Below are 20,462 nucleotides of genomic sequence, written 5' to 3'. Positions count from 1 at the left end.
GAGAAGAAGATTTTTCTAAAAGATTACTAAGATTTACGAAAAATGGTTAAAAATTGACTATAAAGGGCAATAACTCCTAAAGTGGTCAACTGACCATTTTGGTCATGTTGACTTATTTGTAGATCTTACTTTGCTGAACATTATTGCTGTTTACAGTTTATCTCTATCTATAATAATATTCAAGATAATAACCAAAAAACAGCAAACTTTCCTTAAAATTACCATTTCAGGGGCAGCAACCCAACAACAGAATGTCTGATTCATCTGAAAATTTCAGGGCAGATAGATAGTGACCTGATAAACAATTTTACCTCGTCAGATTTGCTCTAAATGCTTTGGTTTTTGAGTTATAAGCCAAAAACTGCATTTTACCCCTATGTTCTATTATTAGCCATGGCGGCCATTTTGATTGGTTGGGCGAGGCATCGGACACAATTTTTTAACTAGATACCCCAACGATGATTATGGCCAAGTTTGGTTAAATTTGGCCCAGTAGTTTCAGAGGAGAAGATTTTTGTAAAAGTAAACGCAGGACGACGACGGACAACGACAACGACGGACGCCAAGTGATGAGAAAAGCTCACTTGGCCTTTCGGCCAGGTGAGCTAAAAAGATGCTACTACAAATTTACTTGAAAAAATATACCAGACCACAAATTCTGTAAATGGCTAAATCTCTTTTAGTTTATCTATATATATTTGAAATTCAAAAATTAAATTTAAATTAATTTAGTTGACCTATTGCTTTTAGTTTCTAAGAAACATACTTAATCTAGACAAAAGTGCACATGCTGAAATGTCTCGCCTATGTTGAAAGCCCTAAATAGAAAGCTTTATTACAACTGTCACATGAACTTAATTAACATTAACCAACAAAAATAAACATTGACCAATGAACCATAAAAATGAGGGCAAGGTCAGATGAACCATGCGAGGCAGGCATGTACACCTAACAATTCATCCATACAACAAATATAGTTGACCTATTGCTTATAGTTTAAGAAAAACAGACCAAAACACAAAACTTAACACAGCAATGAACCTTGAAAATGAGGTCAAGGTCAAATAAAACACACAGGAATGACATATAGATCATAAAATATTTCCATACACCAAATATAGTTGACCTATTGCATATACCGGCAGTATTGGAAAAAAACTAGATGTGTCAAAGCGACACGAATGGCCCCATCACAAAAAGTTGAAAAATACGCAATTTCAATATAAACACATGTGGACACATACATGATGGTAGTCTCACATATCAAACATCAGCTCAAAATCTGCAGGCGTATAGAAAAAAAAACTGTATAACTGTGATTTTGAATAATTTATCAAAGTCCAAAGCCCTTAATTTAAGCAAAAATTAGTGGAGCAGAACTGAACTTGAACTTGACTTGTAACTCATCATGAACAACTCACATACCAAAAATCAGCCAAACATCTGAAGGCTTTTAAAAAAAAAGACTGTATATAAACTGTGATTTTCAACAAATTCTCAAAGTCCAAAGCCCGTTATTTCGGCATAAATTAGTGGAGCTGAATTAAAATTAAACTTGATCTGTAACTCATCATGGTTAAGTCACATATAAAAATCAGCCCCATATCTGAAGGTGTTTAGAAAAAAAGTCCTTATAACTGTGATTTTTAACGATTTACAACAAATTCTCAAAGTGCAACATGTGCAAAGGGTAAAACTATATGGCACCAACAACTTCTTTGCAGGGCCATAAAAAAACCCTCAAAAGCTTAACTTTGACCATTGAACCATACAAATGAGGTCAAGGTCAGATGACACCTGTCAGCTATACAACACTTGAGAGGTTTAGCTAGCTATTGATGGATTCTATGGAGGGTGACATACAAATTGCTTCTGGGAGATTGTATCTCATCATTTTACATAACCACTTGAAGTCAGTTTCTTACGTCATTAAATACATTATGTTGAATTCTATGTTATACTGAATGTTTGCTTCGGAATGTTTTCTAACTGTCATGAGTCTTTATAATCACGAATAATAAAAATGGCTTTACCAAAAATTTACGAAAAATTGGTAAAAAATGACTATAAAGTGCAATAACTCCTTTAGGGGTCAACTGACCATTTTGTTCAAGGTGACTTATTTGAAGATCTTATTTTGCTGAACATTATTGCTGTTTAAACTTTATCTGTATCTATAATAATATTCAAGATAATAACCAAAAACGAAAATTTCTCCTTAAAATGACCAATTCAGAGGCAGCATATGCCAAGTTTTAAAGAGATCAAGAAATGTTAATGGGGTGCGCCAATGCGATCTTTATAGATGAATGATATTGAAGTCCTTACTCGGCGACATTTAAACACTGAATTGATTCAGATCGATTATTCCCCTTTTCGGTGTAAAAATGCCGGGAAAGAAATAATCGACATTTTGATAGTTTCTAACTAGAGATAAACACATTAAAGATGTAAAATAATGTTTTTTTTTTTCACATTTTCATACTTGAGTTGTTCATGAATCTTTAAAGAATCACCATGCATACGAAGAGAAAAAAGGGGGGATACTCTGACGTTATACTTTGTGAGGGTTTTCGTAACCAAATGTTCATTTCTAAACATATTTGTGTGTCATATCTGCCGATTGAATATAATATTATCTTGCTTACTTCCTTAAATTTTAATATCAAAGGGTCTTTACGACTTTTAGATTACCAAGGTTTAACATAGTGAAATAACGTGATGACGAACGGTATAACAGTATTTCTAAAACAAAATGATTCTCCTGATAGGGAAAACACGTTAACAAGCACTAGTGTATGGTAGTATGAAACCCTTTCTATCAAACTCATGTTTTATGAGAAATATTTATCTTCTAAGCCCTGTTAAAGTTTTTTCAGTGTTTTTTTTTTATATTTAAAAACATTTTTAATTAATTCACTGAATTATAAGGATCAGTTACTTTTACATCACATGTGTGAATGGGTCTTTTTAAAACTAGATCAGCTATATAAGCAATAATTTCTAGAGCTATGTTCATTTTTTGAACAAGCATCATTCATTCATTGCACTTTTTCCAGTACAAAACAGTAAATTATTATAGAAAGAAAAACATTAAAAAAAGAAATGTCCTTGAGATAAATCTATTTGTTTATTCATTAAAGTTGTATGCATTTGAAAGCCTTGAGTTCAGTATGAGTATTATCTGCCTATTATATACAAATATGACTATTTCAAAGGTTTCAATGTCAAAGAAACTTTAATATAATTTTTCATTCATTTCAAATAGTTTTCTCAAAATTAAAACAAAAGGCATTGCATATGTCACATTGAATTTAAACTAATAATCCTTATAACAATTCATACAATACTTCCTTGTAGGTTTCCATGATCCATAATAAATGTATAGACATATACATGTATCATCCTGCTGGTTTTCATATGCTATTGCCGTACTAGATAATTCTTTATTCCTATACTTGTCTTTTTTTATTTCACATGTATCATGCAAAGAATATTCCTATATATCCATGTAAAATGTTGTGATTTACAATATATATACCTTTAAGTAAATGCAGGTACCACATATAATGTTTGAATTATAATTATCACTTAGTTCACAGTTTTATGTATATATATCCAAAATTATCCAACTACTGCACATGATGCATAATGATATGAACATTTCCTTTTGTGTGTTGATCCTTCAAATGTTCTCTTATGTTTTTATTTCTTTATTTCTTTGTCTTGAATGTTCCAGAGTCAGTTTTAACAGTAATGAAATCCTTCCTTTTATTGTAATACTGAAAATATCTGCATTCCAAAAGTTACATGTGACATGGCATGGGGTTTTCATATTCAGCACTGTTATATTTTTGTTATATCATCAAGCTTTTATCTAATAAACATTGATTTCACTTTCTTTTCATGCATATATCTTAAACTGCCCCCATATCTGGCTACAAATTGTCTGATAATTTCCTTGTGTGTGTTGATCTTCATAAGAAAGACGTGGTCACTCTTTTCCTCTGATTATTTTTTTTCAAATTTCAGTTAGGCTATTATAGTTAAAACTAACATGTATGACACCATTGCCTCCAAGTCATCTTCATGCATGTACTGAAAAAAATATGTAAACCATTAATGGCATTCAAAAGTAATTGGTATTCATATAATATGATACAAATAGAAAACTTCAGTCAAAATTGTCACAACCTCCTATGTTTATATATATAATACATCAGAGTACCTATAGTATTAAAATGTATGTGTATTACAACCTCCTATGTTAAATCCATTAAAATACCTATGGTATTATGGGTATTACACTCTCCTATGTTACATCCACCAGATTACCTATGGTTTAATATGTATTACACCCATCTATATTACATCCATCAGAGTACCTTTAGTATTATATGTATTACACCCTCCTATGTTAAATCCATCAGAGTACCTATAGTTTTTAAATCTATTGATGTAAGCTCCCTTTCGATTTTCATAAATTTATAATATGACATTGAGAGTTAATTGAACTTTCTTTGTTTATAGTCTGACAACAGATTTACTAAGTATTGCAAAACAGCATAGTGTATTGCACAACAGTAAGAAATCTTTAATTGAATAAACATTTGAAACTTCAATTCATATAACCAATTTCTAGTTCTTTGACTACTTTTATTTAGAAACCTATAATATGTCAAATGTTAAATAAAATCCAAATTCAAACCAGTATCAAGCTTGAATATGGTGTGTATATTTGCCCCAACTGTTCAGGTTTGGCCATCTGCAACGCCTCCAGCTGCACTCAGCAAAGCACTTTATTATGTTTTCCTAAAAAAAATGGAACAGCAGGGCAAGTTGATATATGCTTTCATAGCAGTTATGTAAGTTTATTTAAACCGTAAATTTGAATGCATATTTGGTCTCATCAGTCAGGGAATGCATCAAATTTACAGTTTGAGGGAAAATAAAATAGAAATCCGACTTATCCCTGAGACCTTCCTGGTTCTATATGCTTGTAAATGTATAATATATACAGCACTTCTAAAAAATCATCATACATCTTTTTAAAGACTATAAAAAGCCAAAGATGGTGTTTTTATCAATACAGCATATTCAAAATTTAGAGTGATGTACCATTTGTTGAAAATAACACTTAAATTCTATCAACAACATTTACTACATTTTTTATTTATCTTAATAATGCAGGGTCTTACAAAACGTAATTGTGAACTGAACCAGGAAAGTTTCGACCTGCCAGATAGTTAAAATTGCATGCCATGCAAAATACAAAGCAAACTGATGTATCATGCAGTCAATCAGTACTAGAACTAGATTGTACAACAATAATTACATTAAAAATGTTTTGATTTTAAGCTTTAATAAAATATATTATGATAGCATTTGTTAAAATGCTTTAATTTCAGTGTTACTGATAAAACACATCCATCTGGCATACACACTTAAAAACCTAATATGTTTGATGAACTATGTTGAAATCCATTATCTTTTGCCATCTTCGGATTGCAAAATAGCAGAACACAATATGTCTTAATCTTCAATCAAATAATTATACAAACTTTGAGACTGGAATGCAACTCAAATATAATCTATAATTTATCATTTATCAGATGCCTATATATGAATGTTTCTATTAATAGTAAATACTGAATTTTGATGACTTTTTTTAATTGAATTTAACAACTCTAAGTATCAAAAGTAATGTAGTACAAATATCACTGTAGATAGTAAAAACATGTCAATTTCAGATAAAATGCAAATCCAAAGACAGACATTCGCATCTGAGGCAAGCATTCTGTGATTTATATAAGATGTTGACATTTGACAATTGAAAAAGAGAGAAAATGACTCTTAAAACATGCTAAAGAAAAGACTGTAACTCATGCCTAGACAAAAGAAAAATGAATTTTATGGAAAAAAATGAAATCCAATCATCAATGCACAGAGGGAGAGAAACATGTATGGTATATTATATTCTTCTATTGTTTGCTGGTGGTTTGTACCACATGATTGTGTAAATGTCTCGTGTGGTAAGAGCCATAGATTCTTTATCACTACTGGCTAGCCTGCTTTGTAGTTGAAAAGACAGCACAGTGTGTAAGTCTTTCTGTAAGTACATAGCCTTTGCACTATTCAAGACTTCTACAATGCTTCCATGCGACAGCACATTGTAACTAGAATCTTGCATCCTAGGCAAAATTGAATTACGTGAATGAGGACATACGTCATACAGGTGACCCTTTCAGTTTTTTTATTATAATTTTTTATTCCTGCTCAAAGGAAGGACCAGCAATGCGAATGTTTAAATCATCTTCTCCAAATCATGGCAATTATATGTTGTTCCTAATTCATAAGCAGCTGTTTTTTGCTTACAGTGTAGAAAAGATATGAATAAACTGCAAATTTACAAGCTTAAGGTCTATTGTACAACAGACATATGCAAACAAATGAATTCTATAATGAAGAAGAAAGCTGAAATTGTAAGATGAAGAAACATCATAGATAGCCATGTGATTTATGTGGAAAGATGTTCGAAATAGGTCATTCCTGAAAATCCACCAAAGGACATATACTTAAAACTAGAGGCTCTAAAGAGCCTGTGTCGCTCACCTTGGTCTATGTGTATATTAAACATTGTACACAGATGGATTCATGACAAAATTGTGTTTTGGTGATGGTGATGTGTTTGTAGATCTTACTTTACTTAACATTCTTGCTGCTTACAATTATCTCTTTCTATAACAGTAATTTCTGTGGAAAATGTTACTGAAAATCTACAAGATTTACGAAAAATGGTTAAAAATTGACTATGAAGGGCAATAACTCCTTAAGTGGTCAACTGACCATTTGTACTTTGCTGAACATAATTGCTGCTTACAGTTTATCTCTATCTATAATAATATTCAAGATAATAACCAGAAACAGCAAAATTTCCTCAAAATTACTAATTCAGGGGCAGCAACCTAACAACGGAATGTTGGATTCATCTGAAAATTTCAGGGCAGGTAGATCTTAGCCTGATTAACAATTTGCCCCATTTCAGATTTGCTCTAAATACTTTGGTTTTTGAGGTATAAGCCAAAAACTGCATTTTACCCCTATGTTCTATTTTTAGTCATGGCGGCCATCTTGGTTGGTTGGCCAGGTCACTGGACAGAATTTTTAAACTAGATACCCCAATGATGATTGTGGCCAAGTTTGGTTAAATTTGGCTGAGTAGTTTCAGAGGAAAAGATTTTTGTAAAAGTTAACGCCGGAAGCAGGACGAAGACGGACGCCAAGTGATGAGAAAAAAACGTATAATTGTGATATTTGTAACACAGCTTTTTTGCAGTCATCATCTCTGAACACACACAAGCAAATTCCTCCCTGAACCTGCCTGGAATCCATGTTAGAAAGATTCTTTGTGTAAAGGGGGACTTTAAACGGATTCCCTCTACGAAATCAGTCTGATGAGGCTGTCGTGTCATTGACATCAATGTAAGAAAGTACTCTCCCTTCTACCAGAAGTCTTCTTATTTATCTTTTTTTCTTGCATAAATTTAACATTTGACTTTTCGTTTCAACCATCATTTGTATTGATGAACAGACAACTGTGTCAATCAACAAATAACTACTTGTTTTCAAAGTGCAATGATATATTGATATCACAGATTGTGTTAATTGTAAACGCTGATAAGAGTGTAATTCAACAAAAAAATATGATTTTTTTTTCATTTTCTCTTTAAAAAATTGCAATACTTTGCCAAATAAAAAGTGCAATAAAAAAAATCTACTAAAAATATTATTTTCAATCATTGCCTGGTTCAATCATTTCATGTGTGAAATTATACAGTAGTATCCCTTTCAATGCTTTTGTGAGACAGGATTCCAAGACTTTTACCCAAGAGAATTCAGAACAAATGCAAATTATAATTTCAATTAAACATTGAAGCCATGGTCTTCATGGTAAATGACAAAACATATTTTGATAATTACATTTTCAGATGAGGAGGATAAAAGTGAAAATGGAGAGAAAGGTCTAGAATGAGGAGTCAGATTTTATGACCCTTTAGCTGCTGCTACCATAGTGTGGATAAACTATACATAATTTGAGTTAAGTTAAATGGTTTTTAAAATATTTTGATTGCTACTTTTTTTTTTATTTCATTCTGATGGTGGTCAGTTCACCTCTTAAATGGGTAAAAAGCTGCTTGATGGAGTGTTGTTTACGATTGATGTAGACAACAAAATATATTGTATAGAAGATTATCATAGGTAAATTTCTTATACATTGAAATATAATTTAAGTTCAAGGTCCCACAGAGGGCATTTTTAGTCAACAATTATGATAAAAACATACGCAATATAAGCAACAACTATGGTGGAAGAAATTAAGCAATCAAATGTGAAACAAGGAGAAGAAATTAAAAATACTAATGAACTATTAATCAATATTGTTTTATTTAGAATTGGTAAATACATATCCTTAGTTGATTGTAGCCAATTAAAATTGTTTTAAAGTCTAACTGCATTCACAACCAAATTGCTTTATTATAATTATTTTGTTCTTGTTGTTATTGGTTTTGGTAGGTGGCTTTGGTTTTGGTAGGTGGCTTACTTATTAAGTTATGGCGCCTTAAATTCATATAACATAAATATTATGTATATGCATTCAGCCCTTAATTTATTTTAGTATTTCATTTTGGCAAGTAATTTATATATGAAACATAAATATAGCAAATTCATGTTTAGGTTCTAAACACACGTACATAGCCCATGATACATGCAAGCTTGAGGCAAATGCCCACATAGCACAAGGTTTATAAAACAGCATTGAGAAGATACAAAGAATTGGTAACACATAACAGGCATTGCTTAAACATTTGAAACACACTACACCAACATAGGAAGGTGCATAAATACATAATTGTTGAAGGAATTTAAGTCAAGGAAGAAAAATTATATCTAGGCTATTCTGATTTATTAGATTATTATAAACCATCTATTAATTGATTAAAGGGACTATTCTAACAATTGCCTATTTTAATTGAAACTTAAAAATTGTTAGATTAATCAGAATGAAAACAAAACATAATTTTTAATTGATCCACAAAACATTACAAGATGAAGATAATATGAATTGGAAGGAAAATGGTAGGAAACAGCTGAACATGCTGAAAGATTACAAGCTATGTAACGGTGCTGATGTGGTGCTTACATAATACCAGAAGTGCCTAATTTAGCCTAGATCTCCTAATAGTAAGACATGCTTGTATTTATGACTTTTACCTAGGAAAATTCAGAACAGGTGAAGCAGAAGAGCAAAAAAATGTTCCTTTAGCTGCTGCCAACAAAGTGTTATTCAAACAAATGTAGATACAAAAATCTAATATACAGTATACTATACCTAAGTTGAAGTTAAATGGTTTTAGAAATATTAAGATTGCTTTATTACTTTTTTTTTATTGCATTCCATGTAAATAAGGGTGTACCAGCAATACAAATGTATATTAAGTATGTGGTTATAGAGAGGTATCCCTTTAAATGCACCTAGGAAAATTCAGAACAAGTGAAGCAGAAGAGCAAAAAAATGTTCCTTTAGCTGCTGCCAACAAAGTGTTATTAAAACACATGTGGATAAAGAATCTAATATATAGTATACTATACATAAGTTGAAGTTAACCGGTTTTAGAAATATTATGATTGCTTTATTACTTTTTTTTATTGCATTCTATGTAAACCAAATGGATCAGCAATACAAATGTATATTAAGTATGATGTCAGTAATTTATGTTTATAATGTGTAGAATTATAGAGAGGTATCCCTTTAAAAGCACCTAGGAAAATTCAGAACAGGTGAAGCAGAAGAGCAAGAAAATGTTCCTTTAGCTGTGCCAACAAAGTGTTATGCAAACACATGTTGATAAAAAAAAATTTAAGATATATTATACTATACTTAAGTTGAAGTTAAATGCTTTTAGAAATATTACGTTTGCTTTATTACTTTTTTTATTGCATTCCATGTAAACCAGGATGTACAGGCAATACAAATGTATATTAAGTACGATGTAAGTAATTTATTTTGATAATGTGCAAGATTATAGAGTGGTATCCCTTTAAATGCTTCTGGGAGCAGGATTCCATGACTTTTACCTAGGAAAATTCAGAACAGGTGAAGCAAAAGAGCAAAACAATGTTCCTTTAGCTGCTGCCAACAAAGTGTTATTCAAACACATGTAGATAAAGAATCCAATATATAGTATACTATACAGAAGTTAAACGGTTTTAGAAATATTATGATTGCTTTATTACTTTTTTTTATTGCATTCTATGTAAACCAAGATGGATCAACAATACAAATGTTTAAAGAATGTCCATCCATGATGGCATTATTGAACAGGAAATGATCTGTGCTTGTTATATATTCTGCATGATAAGCGAATAGTTTACATTTCATTTGTCATTTATCTTAATATAAAGTTAGGGAATCCCCACACTTTTGGGTTTCAAGCTGTATGTAGAGGCCTTCAAATGTTTTGTTTTTATATGTTATACACTTGTACCACGGATTGATGAATAATTATAAACTTGTCTTACTTTAGTACAGTTTTGGGCCAAAGTATTGAAGGGCACTTAATTGGTAGGAAAATCTTTTATGTATTTTGTGTGCATTGTATTCTTATTCAACATGTCCAAAGATGAACAACAAGAATGTGCCCATAGTACATGGATGCTCCACCAGCACTATCATTTCTTTGTTCATTAGACTGTGAATTTGGAGTCAAAATTGCAATTTAGCATTAAAATTAAAGATCATATCATAGGGAATATGTGTACTAAATTTCAAATCTGGACTTCAATTTAATTGAACTACCTTGACCACAATACAAACGGACAAAAGAAAGGACACAGGTTAAAAAACATATGCCCCTGAGTGGAGAATAAAAAAAAGCTGGGAAGAGATAAGAGCCAGTTACAGGATACCTGATTGTAAATGTACAAAATTATGTACAATCAAAAAAGAAATTGAGAACTATTTTAACCATATTCCACTTTTAAAACTTTTCATATTTAATAATGAACACTAATTGAACAAATTCCTTCTTCCTCAAATTAATATCAAAAATATGTTACATAAAGAGTTTTGGCTTGAGTGAACCTTAAATTCAGTAATACTGATGATATCTATAAACAATAACAGCAACAGCTGTAATAGACATTTAAGATGCCCTGAGGAGCAGTACAACAATCATTAATTTTATTTTTTTTGTGGTTATAAATAACACCAAATATCTATCTTTGTTTTTCAAAGACATAATCAAAGTACTATTTCAAGTAAATAGGATATTTCAGTCTGCACCAAAAAAAAAATCAACATTTGGCAAAGATGTCTAAATAAAGTTTTGCAAAAATCTAATGGTTCAAATAAAGTTTAATTAGTTCATTTGTTGGCAGCATGTGACAACAATAGACTTGGTTGAAGAATGAATGAGAACATAAGATGCAAAACTACACTAACATATTATATCTCACTTGAAACTGCAATTCATTATCAAAAGCATCATTTAACCAGGGTATTAAGACCATTGTAACACAATGCAATGCAAGAAATAACACCAATACAAGAGAATACTGTATTGCTGTTATTTAATATGATGATCTTTGTCTATAGTTTCATATATGGGATTGTCTAAAATAAAAGTATGAATAATACAGACAAAGTCACTGAAAGACAAGCATTTTTAGAAGGAAGCACTTAGATAACACAAGTTTAAAAAGATGTTGTTAACAGTCAGATAAAAACTTGACCTTGTCCATTGCCAAAACATAAGTATTTACAGATGTATACAGTCCCCCAAAATTAAGTTCTGCAAAAATCTAATAGTTTGAATTAAGTTTAATTAGTTTTTTTGTTGGGGAATGTGACTACAATAGACTTGGTTGAAGAATGAATGAGAACATAAGATGCAAAACTACACTAACATATTATATCTCACTTGAAACTGCAATTCATTATCAAAAGCATCATTTAACCAGGGTATTAAGACCATTGTAACACAGTGCAATGCAAGAAATAACACCAATGCAAGAGAATACTGTATTGCTTTTATTTAATATGATGATCTTTGTCTATAGTTTCATATATGGGATTGTCTAAAATAAAAGTATGAATAATACAGACAAAGTCACTGAAAGACAAGCATTTTTAGAAGGAAGCACTTAGATAACACAAGTTTAAAAAGATGTTGTTAACAGTCAGATAAAAACTTGACCTTGTCCATTGCCAAAACATAAGTATTTACAGATGTATACAGTCCCCCAAAATTAAGTTCTGCAAAAATCTAATAGTTTGAATTAAGTTTAATTAGTTTTTTTGTTGGGGAATGTGACTACAATAGACTTGGTTGAAGAATGAATGAGAACATAAGGTGCAAAACTACACTATAACACATTAAATCTCACTTGAAACAGCAACTCATTATTGAAAGCATCATTTAATCAGGGTATCAATTGTAATGCAGTGCAATTCAAGAAATAACACCAATACAAGAGAATACTCTATTGCTGTTATTTAATATGATGATCTTTGTCTATAGTTTCATATTAGGGATTGTCTAAAATAAAAGTATGAATAATACAGACAAAGTCACTTAAAGACAAGCATTTCTCTATTATACACCATAATGACAGAAACCAGCAGTGTTTGGCATAAGTCCTGAACCAGAAAAATTGGAAATAAAACAGACAATTATATGAATTGCTGCAAAAGACTGTACACAATTTCATACTGTACTTGATCTATAAATGGATAAACAAAACAATTAGTAAATTAACCTATCCAACAACAAAAGCTTGAAAGAGAGCAACAGTAGGTGGACTTAATATACCTTTTATTAAAAGGGAGAGAAGCAATGAAAGTTAAAATGCCAAATAGACCATTAACAAAGCTAAATTGTTGAAAAAATATCATTCATATTGCTTAAAGAACATTATATGCTTATATATCTTCCTAAAGGATAATTGGTGAATGGTAGTTTTCTGAAAAGAGCTATGTTAAACAATATTCTACTTTCTACATTGTAGGAAAAACAAAGCTTAAATCATCTTGAGATAAACAACCAAAAATCAAACAGAAATATATTTTACATTCCGTGATTGCTTCAGTTTCATTGATGTTACAAGAAAAAAGCATACATGTATACATTACAAGAATTGACCTGTTTCTAATTGATAAAAAATGTTTCTGAGCTTATTTTGACAAATTTAGGCCAAACTGGGTTGTTAGGTTGTAAATGCAAATGGTTCCAATACCTTAATTTTTATTTTATATATTTACAATATACAGGGAAATACATGCACAAGTAATGTTTAACTGAAGAACCTTATGTGTAATGTAATAAATTACATTTATCAAATACCTAGAACTTTTATCTTTTCAGGGGAGTTGAGAATTAATATAGTTTATAATGTGTGATATTATAGAGTGGTATCCTTTTAAATGCTTTTGGAAGACAGAATTCTAAGACTTTTACCTAGGAGCATTCAGAAGAGGTGAAGAAGAAGAGCATTCAAGAACTAATGGATGGTTTTGATTGCTTGAATAAATGATCAATTGAATGCAAATTATATATTTCAATTAAAAATTGAAGCCATGGTGTACATGGAAAATGACAATGCAGGTTTTGATAATCAAATTTTCAGACATGGAGGATAAAAGTGAAAATGGAGGGAAAGGTCTAGCAGTTAGACAGCAAACGATTTAATGGCTTCTAAGGTCAAGACATTGGTCACGTGATAAAAAGTCAGAGTTTATGATATATTGGTAAACGTGCTTGCCTCATGGTTTTTGGATGTGTTCAATTCTAGATTGAATAAGCATAAGCTTTCTTATTTTATATAATTATTATTAAAAAGTGTTGTTCAAGTGTTATAAATTCACAAGTGAAGTGAAACTTTTTTTCTGAAAATTTGCGGAGGTGTATGAAAAATCCCTTATAATTCCTTAAATAGGTTTGGTAATGTATTGAGGGGTATACATTATGAAGTAAAACCAGTTTTGACTCTTTCAGATCACAAAAACTCTGGATATGCAATTGTGTCAGCTTATTTTTTGCGAAGAAGCGATCAAAGGGAGATAACTGGGTACCTGCATCATAGGATACTGCAAGTTATAACAACAGTAAATTAGAGTAAAATTAATGATTGAAGTTATATTTCAACCCTTTCTTGAATAACTTTTCGATATTTCATGTTCCTCTTCTACTTTAACATTAAAATTACTATAACAATTATTTTGTTTTTCTTTTTTAGAGATCATATGGACTACCAGATAGTGGTATTCTTGAAGCCACTCTAAGATTGACATGGGGTAGAGGAGCAGAAATAGAAAATGATGGGGCTATAGGTAGAATATGATCTTATGTTCAGTCAGAAACAGTCCCTCATATCTTTAACAATCAAGTGCCAACATAAAGGCATGCAAAATACACCTTTCTTCCCAGGTAGAAATTTATAAAAGTAAGAAATAACACCGATTCTTTTGTGTGTAATGAAAAATAAATATTTACTATAAGAATATTATTCATGCTAGTTTTTTTTCTTTTCAGTTGAATCCAATTATTGGTCAAACTACATCAGCAATCTCTATGAGTTTTTATTTAATATGATTATCAACGATCTTTGTCTATAGTTTCAGATAGAGGTTTGTATTTACAAAAATCCACAATCAAGACAAAGACACTTCGATTAGCTTTTCTAGAAGCAAATAATTGCTAGTTACAATACAATAATTGTTTTTTATTTCTAAATTGAAGAATTCAAAAAACACATTCATTTCATTATAATATGTTTTGTAGTTACAAATACAACCAATTTTTTAATGTGATTATTAAACGTTATGACTATCAAAGCCCTTAGTTCACAGTTGTAACGTGGCAAAAAAAGATAAAGAAAAAAAACATTTAGAGATTTTGCTTATTGAACAAATATTGAAGGGATGACTGTTGTTGGTAATGAGCAACATCCTGTGCAACTGTCTGGTATATCTGAGCTGTGATGACAAAATTGAAAAGATAAAGAAAAGAAAGTACCTAAAGATTTTGCTTGTGGACTGCTTGTTGAAGGAAACATGTTGCTGTTAAAAATATATCATTCTTTGTGACTGGTCAGTAATTTGTGGTCTGCAGTATAGCTTAGAGTTGAGAATTAATATAGTTTATAATGTGTGATATTATAGCATGTATAGAGTGGTATCCCTTTAAATGCTTTTGGAAGACAAAATTCCAAGACTTTTACCTAGGAGCATTCAGAAGAGGTGAAGAAGAAGAGCATTCAACATGTTCAAGAACAAATGCTTGAATAAATGATCAATTGAATGCAAATTATATATTTCAATAAAAAAATTGAAGCCATGGTGTACATGGAAAATGGCAATGCAGGTTTTGATAATCAAATTTTCAGACAAGGAGGATAAAAGTGAAAATGGAGAGAAAGGTCTAGCAGTTAGACAGCAAATGATTTAATGGCTTCTAAGGTCAAGACATTGGTCATGTGATAAAAGGTCAGAGTTTACGATATATTGGTAAACGTGCATGCCTCATGGTTTTTGGATGTGTTTCGTCTTATTTGTACTTGTACATTTATAAAAATCAAAGTGTTCAATTCTAGATTGAAAGCTTCATTATTTTATATAAATATTATTAAAAAGTGTTGTTCAAGTGTTATAAATTCACAATTTTTGTTCTAAAATTTGCGGAGGTGTACGGAAAATCCCTTATAATTCCTGAAATAGGTTTGGTAACGTTTTAATGGGTATAAATTATGAAGTAAAACCATTTTTGACTCTTTCAGATCACAAAAACTCTGGATAAGCAATTGTGTCAGCTTATTCCTTGCGAAGAAGCGATCAAAGGGAGATAACTGGGTACCTGCATCATAGGATACTGCAAGTTATAACAACAGTAAATTAGAGTAAAATTAATGATTGAAGTTATATTTCAATACTTTCTTGAATAATTTTACGACATTTCATGTTCTTCTTCTGCTTTAACATTAATATAGTCATGAAATGGCTGAAAATGACATTTTTTTTTAAAAACTTACAGGTTTTTGAAAACTTCCAAAGAAGAAAATTATAAATTTAACTGACTTTTCTCTAAAACTTGGATTCATTGTAAATTCTGAAACACCTTTTTGATAGATAAAAGGATACAAGAGGGGTTTATCAGTCATTTGTTAGCAGAACCTGTGTTACAATAGAATTTAACTTTTCATTACATTAAAATAGAAATATGATAAAAAGTAGATGTAGTAATTGCATGCTTCAAAATTGTGAACATCAACATTGAATGAAAAAAAGTCAATTTGCAGTGGACAGAAGTACATATATATTTTTTGTTATATTATTCCTGCTTTAAGATAGTGGGGGTACCAGGGGGTCTGGGATTGGAATCCCCTCTTTTTATGGAAGATTAATGCATTTGAATGGGAGCACATAGTTGGAACCCTACCCCTTTGACCTTTGGTTGAGAATAAGGAAAAGGAAACAATGGGCTTATTTACAGAATCAGTAATATACAATAAAAGAAGAGTATTGCAGTGATGTTTGAAACACGTATAACAAAAGAAGAAATGTATAGCAAAATAGAGAAACAATGGGTTCTTACTATAATAAGTACATTGGGTGCAACTAAAACTCTACTCCGTCCCCTGTTTAAAATTGGCTAGATCCACCCATAGATAAGAAACTGTAGAAAATGTACAAGTTCTGTTGCACGCCTTAATCTTGGCTTCTAAGGTCAAGACATTGGTCATGTGATAAAAGGTCAGAGTTTACGATATATTGGTAAACGTGCATGCCTCATGGTTTTTGGATGTGTTTCGTCTTATTTGTACTTGTACATTTATAAAAATCAAAGTGTTCAATTCTAGATTGAAAGCTTCATTATTTTATATAAATATTATTAAAAAGTGTTGTTCAAGTGTTATAAATTCACAATTTTTGTTCTAAAATTTGCGGAGGTGTACGGAAAATCCCTTATAATTCCTGAAATAGGTTTGGTAACGTTTTAATGGGTATAAATTATGAAGTAAAACCATTTTTGACTCTTTCAGATCACAAAAACTCTGGATACGCAATTGTGTCAGCTTATTCCTTGCGAAGAAGCGATCAAAGGGAGATAACTGGGTACCTGCATCATAGGATACTGCAAGTTATAACAACAGTAAATTAGAGTAAAATTAATGATTGAAGTTATATTTCAATACTTTCTTGAATAATTTTTCGACATTTCATGTTCTTCTTCTGCTTTAACATTAATATAGTCATGAAATGGCTGAAAATGACATTTTTTTTTCAAAAACTTACAGGTTTTTGAAAACTTCCAAAGAAGAAAATTATAAATTTAACTGACTTTTCTCTAAAACTTGGATTCATTGTAAATTCTTAAACACCTTTTTGATAGATAAAAGGATACAAGAGGGGTTTATCAGTCATTTGTCAGCAGAACCTGTGTTACAATAGAATTTAACTTTTCATTACATTAAAATAGAAATATGATAAAAAGTAGATGTAGTAATTGCATGCTTCAAAATTGTGAACATCAACATTGAATGAAAAAAAGTCAATTTGCAGTGGACAGAAGTACATATATATTTTTTGTTATATTATTCCTGCTTTAAGATAGTGGGGGTACCAGGGGGTCTGGGATTGGAATCCCCTCTTTTTATGGAAGATTAATGCATTTGAATGGGAGCACATAGTTGGAACCCTACCCCTTTGACCTTTGGTTGAGAATAAGGAAAAGGAAACAATGGGCTTATTTACAGAATCAGTAATATACAATAAAAGAAGAGTATTGCAGTGATGTTTGAAACACGTATAACAAAAGAAGAAATGTATAGCAAAATAGAGAAACAATGGGTTCTTACTATAATAAGTACATTGGGTGCAACTAAAACTCTACTCCGTCCCCTGTTTAAAATTGGCTAGATCCACCCATAGATAAGAAACTGTAGAAAATGTACAAGTTCTGTTGCACGCCTTAATCAAGAGAAAAAATCTAGTAACTATCCAAAGATCCAGAATTGAGTTTAAAACATAATAGTCAACACAAAGATAACTGAACAAAAAGCTGTATTGCAAACTTATATCATGCAGTTCTCATAATTCCTATTATATGTATTATTTCAATATTTGTTTTATTTTTTTTCTTATATTTGAATTCAAAAGTCCTGCAAACAACTGTTGAGTCCTTTCAATTAAATTATTGATTGAATAATCAGCTATTAAAGGTGACCATGCAGTATATAAAGTCTGAAAATGATTCTGCCGTAGCCGGCCGGTTTATACAGGTTTTACTGTATATAGATTGCAATCATTATATAAGTAACTGTGGTTGAGAAGGAAAGAGTGAAATCACAGGGCAGATAAACTGAAATTACACACACCAAGAAACAATCTGCAAATAGCTAAGTTCTACTTACATATTCTGCTCTTTTGTGATCTTCATTGGAGGCATACATGTTGGTGACAAAACTCTATCCTGTGTGACTGTCTGTGTGATGACCAATTGGAATAAAATGAAGAACGACATTATCTGGAGGCATACAGGTTGGTGACAGAAAAATTTCCTGTGTGACTGTCTGTGTGAAGACAAATTGGAATTACATGAAGAAAGACTTTATCTGGAGGCATACATGTTGGTGACAAAACTTTATTCTGTGTGAATGTCTGTGTGGTGACCAAGATGTTATCTGGAGGCATACATATTGGTGACAAACCGCTTATTTTTTTTTAAGCTTATTTTGAGTTATTGGGTTGTCAACTATTATTTATCATTTATCAGATGCCTATGAATGTTTCTATTAATAGTAAATACTGAATTTTTATGATTTTTTTTTATTGAATATAATAACTCCAAGTATCAAAAGTGATGTAGTACTTTTTGAAAACAATACAAATATCACTGTACATTGTAACAAACATGTGAATTTCAGATAAAATGCAAATCCAGGGCATTTTCCTCTGAGGCAAGCATTCTGTGATTAATATAAGATATGGACAACTATTGAAAAAGAGAGAAAGAGACTCTTGAAACATGCTGAAGAAAGGACAGTAACACATGCATGGACAAAAGACAAAGAGTTTTACGAAAAAAATTGAAATCCAATCATCAATGCACAGAGGGAGAGAAACATGTATAGTATATTATATTCTTTTTTTTTGTTGCTGGTGGTTTGAACCACAGGATTGTGTAAGTGTCAAATGTACATTGTAACAAACATGTCGATTTCAGATAAAATGCTAATCCCGAAACAGACATTCGCCTCTGAGGCAAGCATTCTGTGATTAATATAAGATATGGACAACTTTGGAAAAAGAAAAAAAGACTCTTAAATCATCCCAAAGAAAGGACAGTAACTCATGCCTGGACAAAAGAAAAATGAATTATAAGAAAAAAATTGTGAAATCCAATCATCAATGCAAAGAGGGAGAGAAACATGTATAGTATATTATACTCTTTTTATGTTTGTTGGTGGTTTGAACCACATGATTGTGTAAGTGTCTTGTGGGGTAAGAGCCATAGGTTCTTAATTATGTACCCCTGGCTAGCCTGCTTTGTAGTTGAAAAGACAGCCGAGTGTGAAAGTCTTTCTGCCAGTAAATAGCCTTTACACTAGCTATTCAAGACAACTACAATGCTTCCCCGCGATATCACATTGTGGAGCAACAAGGACCCTGGAGATGCAGTGTGTAGGCCCATCGTCGCATTGACACCCCCTTACACTCATCAATACTGCCCAAACTATGGTAAATAGTACCACTGCCTTGTGGTTAGATCTGGGAAGATCAAGGGCTATGGGAGAAAGCCCAGAAAGAAAAGACGAGAAGATTGAGCTTGTCAGCCATGGTAGGCAATTGTCTATGGGAAGGAAAACCCAGAAAGCATCCTGCAGATAGTAGGTTTCATGCATGGCTTATCACCAGGCAAAGTTTAACAGAAGCTGATTACGGAAACAACAAGTGTTTGAAAGGTAATTGATTTATTGATGTATGACATATGTAGAAAAAAGTCTATCTGATTAGTCTCAATGAACTAACAAAAAAATTAAGGATGTGCCTAGATAAGGTTTTTGGAAATTGATTCTGATGTTCAAACTCCTTGTTTTTCCCCTACAATACAGGGTAAAATATTCTGCTCCGGTTTCCAGATATTTAATTTTTTAAAAATTAGCAGGAAAAGGTTCACCTGATCAGACCATAAATTTTGCATTGGTAGTATTTGGGTCTTAATTGAAAGAAAAGAAATCTAGTCTGCATACATCCTTAAGGAAGTTCGCTACTCAGTTTCAAAATAACAAGCTTGTCATAACACTATTATATATTGATAGGGGTTAAATAAAGGAACCAAAATAGCAAAACATAAATATAGGTCAATGTGCTTGTTTTCAGGATATTAACCTTTGAAAATTTGGCG

Source organism: Mytilus edulis, unplaced genomic scaffold (genome assembly GCF_963676685.1).
Source record: "Mytilus edulis unplaced genomic scaffold, xbMytEdul2.2 SCAFFOLD_121, whole genome shotgun sequence".
Taxonomy (NCBI): Eukaryota; Metazoa; Mollusca; class Bivalvia; order Mytilida; family Mytilidae; genus Mytilus; species Mytilus edulis.
This window is presented reverse-complemented; position numbering follows the sequence as displayed.